The 13,097-nt window shown below is 39.7% G+C and overlaps 1 protein-coding gene across 5 annotated transcripts in view; it reads right to left on the bottom strand.

Annotated features, from left to right (window-relative positions):
* EYA1 (EYA transcriptional coactivator and phosphatase 1) overlaps positions 1–13,097 on the bottom strand; it is a 288,250-nt gene that overhangs the window by 273,179 nt on the left and 1,974 nt on the right. For all 5 annotated transcript variants that reach the window (XM_072951809.1, XM_072951808.1, XM_072951810.1 and 2 more), the window contains exon 2: positions 4,438–4,545. The gene's annotated coding sequence lies outside the window, so the exon portion shown is untranslated. The remainder of the gene's footprint in view (positions 1–4,437; positions 4,546–13,097) is intronic.

Genomic DNA, 13,097 nt, shown 5'->3' with positions numbered 1-13,097 from the left:
AAAGGAGGACAGAAGAAAATGTGCAGAGAAAAATAGAAAGAAATCTCCCTGAATTCCCCGGATACCTTTTTTCTTAAGACTTTCCTTTTGTTTGCTTAAGCCAGCTCATGGTGAGTTGCATTATTTGCCACCAAGTAAACTGGAGTTATTCCAAGTGCTGAGACAGAGGGAGGTGGGATGGGTAAGCAAATAGATAAGGTTTGAAGCCACATATTCTCATCAGGCTTTGTTACAGGTTGGATGGTATCGGCCCGAAAAAGATACATTGAAGTCCTAATCCCCGGTATCTGTGAATGTGACCTTATTTGAAACAAGGATCTTTGCAGATGTTATCAAGTTAAGATGAGGTCATTAGGTTGGTCCTTAATCCAATATAACTAATGTCCTTATAAGAAGAGGAGAAAAGACAGATGTAAGAGGAGAATGCCAAGTGACAACATGGCAGAGATCAAAGTGCCGTAGCTGCACGCCAAGAAGTGCCAAGGATTGTTCTAGATGTCCAGAAGCTGAGAAGAAGCAAGGAAAACTTCTGCCACAACTTTCAGAGGAAGCCTTGTCAACAACTTGTCTTTGGACTTCTAGTGTCCAGAACTGTGAGACAATAAATTTCTGTTGTTTTAAGCCACCCAGTTTATTGTGCTTCGTTACAGCAGCCTGATGGAACTAACACAGGCTCCTGCTTTAAAAAAGGAAACTGAAAACTACTGAATTCTATATTTTTTCATTTACCTAAAAAATTCGCTTATATAAAGTATCTCATTCTTGGTAAAGCTGAATGAATGGAATCCTGATTTAATTTATAATTTCCCAGTTAATTTGACTTATGTGGATGTACTGTACCTGTATAACTACTTTCAGTAAAATATTCTGCTAAATAGTGTCCTTCTCTCCGTTAATAAATACGTAGTTAATTTTTACATTTTGGTCAAAGTCACTTTTCATTTTTAGAATGTCCAAGTATAGCAATAAGATATATACATATTTTAGTTCATGGTTTTCTTGCAATAACAGCTGTTAGCATTTCAATTTTACCATATAGTTATGAGAATACAACAGAGCCCTAAAATACAATTATTCGAAAAAGCTCTAAAATATTACCATCTGAAGTTTTGTTAATAAAAGGAAGTTAACCATCTACCATTTATAATAAAATGCTCCTTTTAGAGTTTTGGGAGACCTGATTCCCTCCACAGCTGATAACATAACCAAACACATGTACTGTCAGAATTTATAACACCTGGCACTGGTATACTGGTTGCATTTAAAAATTTTTATTGTGGACTTGAAGGTGGCCAGATAATTTTTTATCCATGACCGACATTTTTCTGATGATATTTACAATAAAAGTGCATTAGAATTATACTGCACTTTTCAGTTATCAAAGAATTTTTAAATGCACGACCCCACTTGACCTACAAAATTATAACTTTATTTTATTTTAAATTTTTTTGCAGGGAGGATTTACTTATTTATTTTTAGAGGAGGTGCTGGGGATTGAACCCAGGACCTTGTGTCTGCTAAGCATGTGCTCTACCTCTTGAGCTATAGTCTAGCCCCTACAAAATTATAATTTTAAATAATAGAAGATAAATACTGTCTCTGTTTTACAGAGATTTACAATGTTACATTAGTTTCTGGTGTACAGCATAGTGATTCAGAGATAGACAGACAGACAGACAGACAGACAGACAGACAGACAGACATATTCTTTTTCATTACAGGTTACTGCAAGCCATTGATATAGCTCCCTGTGCTACACAGTGGGACCTTGTTGTTCATCTACTCGGTACATACTAGTTTGTCTTCTGACTCTGAATCTAAAATGTAGTTTTCAGATGCCAGGACTCTATCTAAATCAGACACAAGGTTTAGGTTTACAGCACGCAGGGTTTTTAACTATAGGGATCACAGCTTCTTTAGGAAAATACAGTGATTTTTTTTTAAATTTGCTTTTTTTTTAAGCACTAGTAGGTGCTTTTCTTATCTTGACATAGTTTCCCTTTAGAAATCCTCGTAAACTAAAGAACTTGAGAGATGCAGCCATAGCTTGGCCTTTTGATGTTTGAGTTTCAGAGGCCTTTACCCTGAGAGGACCCCCAAGAGACAGTGGAGCTGGGCTCGTCCAAATGGGGCTCCTCCAGAGGGGATAGTGGAGGGGCCAGAATTAACACTAAAGTGATGTAAAGCCCCACCAACGTCCTCCTCTCCTTTTTGTCCTCAGAGGCAATTGGAAGAGTCAACAAGACCTGCAAAACCACATGAGCTACTTCTTCCAAGATTTGGAAAACACACAGAAAATTCCAGAATAAGAAAGGCGGAATTTCTCATTTCAATGTTTGGCCCAGTGCCACACGTCCTTAGGCTCAAAATGAGAAGCTACCTCACCTCTGCCAGTGGTCTCTTGCCAGTGTCTCTTGTCACATGAAAGGCACATTTCCAAAACTCCACTGCGGTCCAGGGGCTACATCCGGGGACTACTGGGGGTACAATACACTCTTGTGTTTACTCTGAAGATGTTGACTTTCTCTAAGAAAAACTTTGTGAGCAAAGGACAGCGTCATTCACGTTTGGAAGTGCAAGCACTTCGGGTACCAGGTCTCCCTCTACTCCTTTATTTTCCTGTTACTTTATTGCTTTCAGCTAAGTTCTAGGTCCTCTTCCCATCTTAAGCCCATGTCCCCACCTTCCTCAGGAAACGGGAAACCTGAGAGCCAAAGCAGGTGAGCCTGGAGGAGCCCACCCCGCACAGGGGCCTCTGAAACAACTGCGTGCCCTTCGCGGTTGAGTGGGCAGGGGCCAAACTGCCCGGAAACGGCTTCTCTGATGCTACATGCTGTCTGCCCTTGAGAAACAGCCCTCCCTAGTCTTCCACTTCTGAGACAGCCGGGTATCTTTGAAGGATAAAACTACTTCACTCTTCACGGAACAAAACCCCTCAAAATGGTACATGATGAGCTAGCCCATTAAACACCTCTTTGTGTTAGGATAGGCAGAAAAAAAAATTCAATTATTATATTCTTTACCTGTTTTTTTTTAATATGTCTCACACCTTAATTTCTTGTCTTAAATGAGAATTGGCAGAATATAAAATCTCGGAAGAAATTCTGTAGCATTTATTTGCAGATACTGTTCAATTTGTTAGTGATTCTCTGACACTTTAACCTGCATCAATCTAAGGGACAAAGTTACTTTTAGGTAAGTAAGTAAGTGGTTATCCGTGAGTTTATTTTTCATTTATTTTATATGCACTACAAAACCATCTTTCATATCATAAGAAAATCAAAGATCACAGGCCCAGGACAGGAGTTTAAAAGAACACAAATTAAATGTGTTAAGGGTGCTTTTCCTGTTTAGGGTGAAAGCTACACCGTACAGAATGTTCTCGAAGTGCTTTCTGTGAATTACCTCACAAGATGATTTGGGAGATCCATAAAATACACTTGGTAATTGCATACAGTGTGACTGCCAAAGTACCCTGATAGCATTTGACCCTGTGTTATTAAAATTCTAATCCATTAGCAGTTACTGCTTATTGCATAACAACCAGTAGGTCTTGTAAAACACACATTTACAGGAACCACAACAGCATTACTAAAGATCACACTTCGGGTTTGTAATAATTCCATGGCGAACAAAGCTGAGCTACAAAACCACACGTCTAAAAGTGCCATAACTGATCAGAGAATTTACAAGGCAAAGCTATATAAGGCCACCCCAAATATTGCTATGGAAATTTTCCAAGAAAACAACTCTAACTTACTGAAATAGGCTTTTTTTTTTAACATTAAAATCCACTGACTTTTTCAAGTTCTAAATAACTCAAAGGTTATTTATAAGATTACCTCTAATTGGGAATATTCATTTATGAGCCAAAGGACACAAACCTGAGGAAAATGTCTGAGCCCTTTCTCTTCTGCTCAGAAGATAAACAAACAAAATAAAACCCAAGAGACCTAAGGTTCTCCTTAATTTAAAGCCCACTCAAGAGTTTGTCAAACTGTGAAAACTACCACACTAAACCACACATTTTAAAGACACGCACACCCACACAAGTGTTCCCATAAATAACAAACACATACAAAACAATCCAAACTTAGGCATTCATTTCAAGTGTCATGAGACAAATCTATGTTTTCCCTAAGGCAAAGGAAAATCTAAGTCTGAAAATTACGTTATGCATGTTGGCATAATTAAGTAATATTAAAGGTTAGCTTTTTCCTCTAGACCTCTACTTTTGATAACTGATGCCTTTAAGAAAGATATAAATTAGGTTAGGCTGATGAAATTGTGTCCTACTTAATTCATAACTTTGAAAATCATTAAAAGTTGGTACAGAGCTTTTGAGGAATTTCCAGACACTCAAGTTACAACAAAAATAGTAATTACGATTTTAAAAGTAATAACTCTTGCCTTAGGACTGACATTCTGTTTACTTACAGACTGTCCGTTTATCCCCCGAGGGTCTTCCATTGAAGATTTCTTCTTCCGAATTATATATGGGCTATTAGCTACACACTTCTTCAAAGGGTTCCAACTCCTCTGCACCTGTGAAGAATAGAGCATCGAGCAGCTATATTAATTGTGTGGCGTGAAATTACGAGCTTATTTTTTTATATCTGCAGCTTTCCATTCACTAGCGTGTATACACAAGTCAAGAATACTTACCTTCACTGAATGAATCTTTAAAATAAATATTATGGGCTCACTGTTTATCACAATTTACACGAGCCAAATGTGGCCAAATTATAGCTCAGTGTGTCTGCTGTTAGCAGCTGCAGCCCAAGGAGGGGGAAAAAAAAAAAGAATGAAGAGGGCAGCTAGAGAGCTTTCCACACACATCATTTCTGAGCCAACAGTATGAATAAGCGTTTTTTTTTTCTTTTCTTTTTTTCTTTTTGAATTCAGTTTCTCCATGCTATCTATCAACGTCAGCTGTACCACAATGCAAAGAGGAAATACTCACGAAGAAATATGATTGTAGTCAGAGCAAGGATAAAAGGGAAGAAGCTAGAGCTGAGTGTTTTGCCCTCAGGGCAAGGATATTATTATGCTATTTCTTAGGAAGTTTACATTAGGTCACAGCTTCACGGTTGATCAATTTTGAACCTTCAGAGACTCAACACTTTCAAGAAGAATGGGAGTTTGCTTCAAGATATGGACAATCAATATAGTGTTTGGAAATATATTCTATGTTCAGCTATCTTCATAAAAGAATAATAATATTATTATTCACCTAGCTGCCCGTCAGTATTACTTTTTGTACTTGAACTTCTGCAGGTTAACCTGGTAGGAAAACCACAGAGGAAGTCAAGAGGTCTGAATTCAGGTTCTGACTCCACCACTACCTTATTGAATGAACTCTGGCAAATAATTTAGGCTCCCTGAGACTCAGTTTTATTATCTGTGAAATGGGAGGTTTCAGCTGGATGACATCTTATATTTAGGTTTATAATTTAATGAACGCATGCATTTACACACATAATTTTCAGGTGCAACATTCCAAGCTTGAATCCTTTGCGACGTAATTCTGAAATGCCGGAGTAATTCCTATTCATGATTGTTTTGCTCACAGTTATCAATGCTGGAAAACATACGCCTCATCCGCTGTCAACACAGATGTGATGCTTCTTGGATAACATAAGACTCATAAATTGCTCCTAAAATCTGGAGAATCCTTATTAAAGCGAAATATTTTTGTAGTTTCAACAAGAAACAATTTCATAATTTCCAGTGAGCAGTAAATAAAAATCATATGGATGTATTTATGATCTGCTAGCCCAAGAAAACACAACAGACCACTCTATTTTGAACTGCACAAAATTTCAGTACTGAATCTTAAAATCCACCAGCATTGCTTTGAGAGGATTTCTTACATAATGAGGGAAGAGATATTACAGAAACTAGATTTGTTTCAATGCTTACATTACTCTCTGGAGGCGTGTTAACTTTTCCAGGCGATAAAGTAGCATTTTAAAATAATGATAATAACCCTGCCTCACACTGCTAAAACTTTTACACTTTACAAAGTGCTTTCACATAAATTGCCCACAGTGCACCTATATGTGGCGAGACAAAGTCCAGCCTCATTCCTCACAGAATGGGGCAGGCCCAGGACAAAGCCCCCTCTGATTTCCCCTAAATTCCTGTCCTCTCCATACCTGTCCTGAGAGCATGTTCCAATCAAAGTCTGTATACTTGATATTCCAGGATTATTTCCCATGTGTTTCTTTTCCGTGTTTCCCTATTGGACTTACTGAACAGTTTAAGGCATTAAGAACGGTCAAGTTACACGAGCACGGAAGGTATTTCACTCGTCATTTTATGTCTTCTGAAGATGAAACTCTTCTGCACTGAATACTATGCGTGTTATTGTTTCCGGGGCTAAAAAGAAAAGACTGAGACCGCTGAGAAAGCCAAAAGAATCAGCCCGCATCTAGTTCAGGTAGATGTTTCCACTACCATCCCCAAATCAGAAAAGCACAGAGACCCACGGACTTTATTTACAAATCCCCCCCTGCTTGCCAAATCAGCATAGTTGTTTCCAGATTTCTCCATGTCAACCCAAACCATGAAATATACGCCATGACTGGATCTACTGATACTTGGGAGCCTGGCTCTGGGAAGCCCTTAATTCCCTTGTTGGACTTGATCTTTCATGGTTTATACATAAGCCTGTGCCTCCATTATAGCACTTATCCAATGGGACTGTAATTACTTCTCTCCCTGTCTCCCTGACTGGATTGTAGCTCCATAAGAGCTAGGACCATGCCTCACTCTCTAGTTCTGGCCACATATGGTGCTCATTAAGTATTTTGAATGAATGAATGAATGAATATTATTGATACACGACAATTTTTGAAGACATGTAAACTCTGAGCTAAAATTAGATAGGCAGGTAAGTGGTGGTGCTACCATTCAACCAACTTTTTAAAAAATGATTTATCAAATTTTAGGTCTTGAATATTTGTTCCAATACCCTAAGAAACAGGCTCAAGCAAACACAGGTTCATCGATTCATGCCTATCTAGCTACCTGCCTACATACATATTGCGGACATAATTCATAAAACTATATAGATCTAGAGGGTACTTAGAGGTGAACTGCAAAGGGACTTCATTTAAACCAAGGAGTGGTTCCTAGAGAAGGAACAGAAGAAGGTCCAAGGAGGCTGGTCTCGGTATAGGCTGGGAGGGGAGGTGCACACCAATGGAAGGATCAGTGAGATGAAGTTTGTTTGGGGAGATTTATAGAGCAGTACAGGCAGATGTCTTGGTACCAAAAGTAGCCCTATATGACAGGGTGCCAGAAGTCTGGTGGCAGTTACCCATCCATACACCCATCCCCAACACCCAGCACGTCAAAGCAGGGAACTGGATTAATTACCCACCTGTGCATTTACCTCCAAAGACCAAACCCTTTATTTACCCACTCCTGGGTCAACTATTTGGTACCTCTCCCGAAGTGGAGGGAGGGGTGTTGGCACAGTACATAGTGGAAGGCCATCTTTCCACTAGTTGTACCCAATGGAAGGCTACCTGTCTATCATTAGTACACCATGGAAGGCCATCTTGCTAGCTCACTTTCTATCTCAAGTGAAAGATCTCTCATAAAGAGAAAAGGGAATGAAAGATGTCCTGGGGCTCTACTGGCCAAATTCAACACCCAGTCGACTCCGTGATCTAGTCTGAGCATAGAGGAAAAGCCTGGATGCCTCTTCCTAAAATGTATGTCACTACTACTTAAGTAGGAAGAAAAGATCAACTGAGCAAAACAGTGAGAAAAAGCTGCACAGCGGGGTGCACATTTAAAAGCTGGGCATACATTTAAATATGGCCTGATTCTTCATATTTGCTAGGCAGACCACCTGAAAAAGATGCTCTTCCTGGACAGACAGCAGTATGCAGCCCCTTCCAAGGTAGGGGCACCCACAGCTCACGGTGGTAGAGCTCTTGACTTGCATTCACAGCCCCGGGCCAGATGCTACCCTTGGCATCGGTGCTAGGCAGAAGCGGGCAGGTGGCCAGAGGGACAGTGGGTGGTAACCCGGGCAAGGGAAAAACAGAGTCCTGGCCCTGTTTGAATTGACCTTTGCAACACCTCAGGGAACTATGCCCTCTTCTGTCCCAATCACCTGGGCTGTTGATGAAACACCACAGAAAAACCAATTTTGTTACATAGACTCTCCTGACACAAGATTAATGGAAGCCTTAGGATCTTTCTTCATATTTGCCACTCTTGAGGGAATGAGGTTGGAAGGGGCCAAAACTAGTATAGACATGCTAGCAAATAAACAATGGCAAATAAATGTTAGATTTATACATGATGAAACAGACTGTAAAGGAAAACATCAAATTAAGGCTGCACTCTGACAAATCCTGCAATCACACAAAATCCCCTCTGGGGGCCCAGAAGCATTATGAAATTGAGCCCCTGGTGAGGACATTATAATTATACCTCCAGAGCTCAGTGATACACATTTGGAAGTGATATTTTATCCCCTACTACAACTAGCAATCTTATTAATTGTTAAAATATAGAATAGTTCTAAATTTGGAAATTTTAACACTTGTGAGACAGAATATCTATTTTGTGTACTCCTGCTATAATTTAAGCTTTCCCTGGGATAACAGTTTTTTCCCCAATTCTACAAATAACCCTTGCTACCAAAAAAAAAAAAAAAAACTCAAGAGCTTTGAACCTCAAGTTTTCTAGGTTCAGTAAAATCCATACTCACCACCCCAGACAGACACTTTCTAGTCTTTTCCACCCATTGGCTAAAGCCAGGCAGTTGCTAAAACAAGCAAGATCACCTCATCTCACCTGTAAACATGACCTTATTTCGGTTCTAGCTCATCACAAACATCCCGACTATTGTCAAGTTGGAGTAAGAGTACAAAGTACAGAGAAAGGGTGGGGGTAGGCAGGTGCATGGGGCAGACTTTCTAGATGGAAGAAAAATAAGGTGGGGGTGGATATGGAAATTAATGTGATTGGGAAGAAAATAATCTTTGTAAAAAATTTATATGTCACATATATTTTAATTTTCCTGTTGGTTTTGAAAAATGGGTTATAGTTTAGACGACACATAAATCATCTCTAATGAACCAGAGATCCATCAGACACTGTTAATAACTTGTGGCTTCTTGGATGAAAGAGTATTTTCATTACAACACACCATCACTTTAATCTTTGCCTTCTCACCAAGTGCTGAGTTTTCTAACATTCCTGAGAAGCAGAAGGAAACTAATGGTGGAACACTGCTTTGTAGAAAAGAAAAAGGGCCACTCTGAAGTGTATCCCCAGAAGACTTCAACTGCAGATTGAATAAACATATCAAATCAAGGGGGTCTTTAAGAAAATTTACAAACAGAAGCCTGCAGTGAAATGAACCATTGGATAAATGACGTCCAGAGACTTTTTCAACTCACTATTCCCCAGCTCCAGAAGCCACAAGCTGCCTGATCTCAAGGTGGCCTCTTCTCTGCTGTCCTCACCTTCCTAAGAAATTTGGTTACATCAAGGAAAGCAGAGACTGGGCATACCCAAGTGAGTCAGAAACCAGATTCTCGCTGACCTTTCCAATTGTTGGAAGGACCACGTCCCAACCACTGAAACCGGTAATGAAAAACAAGTCCTGCCCTGCATTGGTGAAAGTCTTCTACAGCCAGAGATGTAGTTTCTATAGAAATAAATGTCGACACCAATTTGCTTTTATAGCTTTTCCACTGATTTACTGGTACTGCTGTTTTAAAGTTTTAAGTATGAAGCCCGTTTATTCTTTATAGGCCTTCTCAATAAATATGACCAGATTTCTGCTTCCACCATCAGCAACTTCCTTCTGTCTTTTGGGGAAGATTTTAAGGCAAGGGGACAATCACATGAGCTGACACTGCACGGATTAGGAAAATGATGACATGTGTGCATTCAGTAACTGGACTTGAATTCAAGCTATGTTTTCAGGAACATTAGACCTACACATTGTTTTAATGTAGCACTTCCTACATTAACAATGTTAAGAAAACTCTAAAGAAACACACCTAGAATCCCCTCAACACCACTGTCTTGTCACAATTTTACATCACTGTGATCACAGCAAATCTTCAAGCTTGTGTTTTTTTGGGTTTCTTTTCATGTTGTTTCATAAGCATTTTACAGTCGGTATTTTAACAGCCATGTAGTATTCCATTGGGGAGGTATTCCTATCAAGTGCAGCATTTGGGGTGTTTTTCCTTCTTTCACCATCACATATAACACTTCAACATTTTTATTCAACAGGTTTTTTCCTTCTTTTTAATTGTTTAAGGATAAATTCTAAACAGTCTAATTAGAGGATCAAAAGGCATGACAGCTAAAAATAGTAATTCTTTTAAAGTGAGGTCAAATTCACTTATTCAAATTTCTCTCTCATACAGCACTGGCCCTAGTGGAAGGATGAAACACAGAATTCATCTTTTTTAAATATTCAAATAAAGTTGCTAGAAGAGGAGTCTGTAACCTTGACAACATTCACGAGCCTCCCTATATTAGAAGTTATCAAATTTTTGTGTTGATGTCAAACTTTTGAACACTAAACAGCATGGCAGGACACTTGGAAGCCTTAACTAAATCACTGGTGTGGGCTATCACTGTGCGGATAAAAGTAGGCCGGTTATTACACACTCATCGCTTGCTCTTTCATTCAACTTCACTCTTTGAGTGGAATCTGCTCCCCTAGACTCAAGACGAAAAGTCAAAACGCATTTCAGTAAACACGGGATCTTTAACCATTAATCATTTTGTCCTCTTACATTCAGCAAAGTCAGTCACCATGTCCCCTGACTCAGTAGGTTGAGTCTGACAGCCATTATCATAAAATAATTTCTACTGAAGCACAAGAAAAGTCACCGTTGCCCACTGATTATGACGAGTGGCACCCTCACGAGAGGCTTGAGCGACAGTGGTATGCTATAATAGGACGATGCTTGAGAACCCCAGGTTTATAAATCTTACATAGAATGAGGAAATTCAGGCATCTAAGAGAAAATATTCCCAAGCATAATCACCCACGATAAGCTTATCTAAACTCTCCCCAGGCTGGTGCATTAGTTCTGCTCCAGCTACTGACTTCAGGCATTGCTAGTTCCCCACGGATGTCACTCGTACACAGTGCATCACAGAAGTAGTTGCTCAGCCTACCAAGGCTACAGTTTTAATTTTAAAATAATTTAGGCTTTGGAACAACTAATCTGGTCCCATTCAGTGGTTGTCTGTTGCTGTCCAAAAAACGATAACTAAATGATGAATTTTCTGACTTTATTAAAAAGAAAAAGGGATCTGAAATATCAACTCCTTTACTTTTACAGAGAAAGCTCTACCATCGAATAACTCTGAAGATGTTAAAAAATACACCCCAAAAACTCATCTGGAGGGGTGGGGGGCAGGCTAGTGATTGCCTGGAGTCAGGGGCAGAAATGGAGCTGGAGAGGGGTTTGATGGACTGCAGAGGGGCAGGGGGATTTTTGGGGGTGTCATAAATGTTCCATACCTTAATGGTAGTGGTGACATGGGTGTACATAACTGTCAAAATTCACTGAACTACACACTTCCTAAAGCTGATTTTTTTCTAATGTGCCACAATTCATATTTCCTATCAATTGTCGACCTCCTTTTTCCTGATACTATTAACGAGCTAACAAGTGGTCTTGATAGTGACTGCCTCCTTCACTGGGAATTATAAGCCCTTGCCCCTCCAAATCAAACAAGGTGTTAGGGCTGATCTTTATCCAGACGTTCATCCACCAGCACTCCTCTCTAACGCAGGTGGCACTTACTCCTGCTGGACTGTTTAACCCACAATAAGTTCAGCTGTCAAGAGTAAAAGAAGGGGCTTTATTTCTAAAAACAAGATGAAAACCTATTTCTCAGACTCTTATGTCATTTTGCTTTCTTTCGCTGCTAAAATTCAAAGGCAATTTTAATCATGGACAGAGGCAGAGACTTCAATGTCCAGCTCATTAGGAATTGTATTTACTACAGGGGAACCGAGCTCCTCATTAGAGCTTAGAAGTTATGCAGATTACATGTGTAGTTTAGGAGGAACGAGGGAATGAATGCCTCCCTGCACCCTTACCCTTGACATCACAACTCAAGTTTAACAAAGCAATTTCCTCATTTCTTGGATGCTGACTCTTACTTATACTTGCGTCCTGTCCAGAGAAAGATTGCTTGATGCAGAATAAGACTGCAGGACTGCAGTCTCCAAGGCCAAAACACCAAAAATAAAGACAGTAATGGAGAAAGCATTAAGCTGTCAGAAAAGAGCCACTGACTCAGGGTTTCTTTGCAATTTCACTCTTTCCTTAAAATCATAGGACAACTTTTATTTGAGCAAAACTAGAAAAGTTTAAAGTGGTTAATCCACTAAGAAAGTTAATCCACTAAGAAAACAGTTAATGAGTGATATAATGGGATGGGGGGAAAATGTGGTAGGGGCCACAGAAGGAAGCTATGGAATCCAAATTCCATCTAGGGCAGGAATCAGCTGAAACCTCCTTGACAGATCTCCAACTTGCTTCTGCATGAACACTTCTGGGGACAGAAATTCACCAGCTTGCCAAGCCGCTTGGTCCACAGCTGGAAGGTTTAACCTTTATGAGGCTTTCCCCTTATACTGAGCTGAAACAGACCCATCAAAACCCTCTCTTCTAGGGTCAATTTTCTTCTGCACCAACACAAATACATTTTAATATGCTCCTGATACAAAATCGTCCTTGAAACAGCTGAAGATTACAGTGATCCTTCCTAAGAGCTCTCCTCTCTAGGCCCAAAACCTAATTACTCAACTTTTTAGAAATGAGTTACTTAACTTTCTGATCCCCCTCCACAGAACATGTCTGTTAGCCAGTGGCCTCTGGAGCCAAACGCCACTGGCACTTATTGAGCTTAGGGACACACAAACTCTTTTGCAAATGACCCGTTTTCAAGTCATAATCCCTCTGTTCTATACTTGGGGAACTGATTCATTCCTGTGAAATTCTCATGTTGTTAGTTTCTGCCTGTCAGTCAAGCTCACTCAGATTCTCTTTGACCCATGACTCTGTAAGCCAATGACTGAGCTA

This window comes from Vicugna pacos, chromosome 29 (genome assembly GCF_048564905.1).
Source record: "Vicugna pacos chromosome 29, VicPac4, whole genome shotgun sequence".
NCBI classification, from domain to species: Eukaryota; Metazoa; Chordata; class Mammalia; order Artiodactyla; family Camelidae; genus Vicugna; species Vicugna pacos.
The sequence above is the reverse complement of the archived record's forward strand: the minus strand, read 5'-3'. Positions and strand labels throughout refer to the sequence as shown.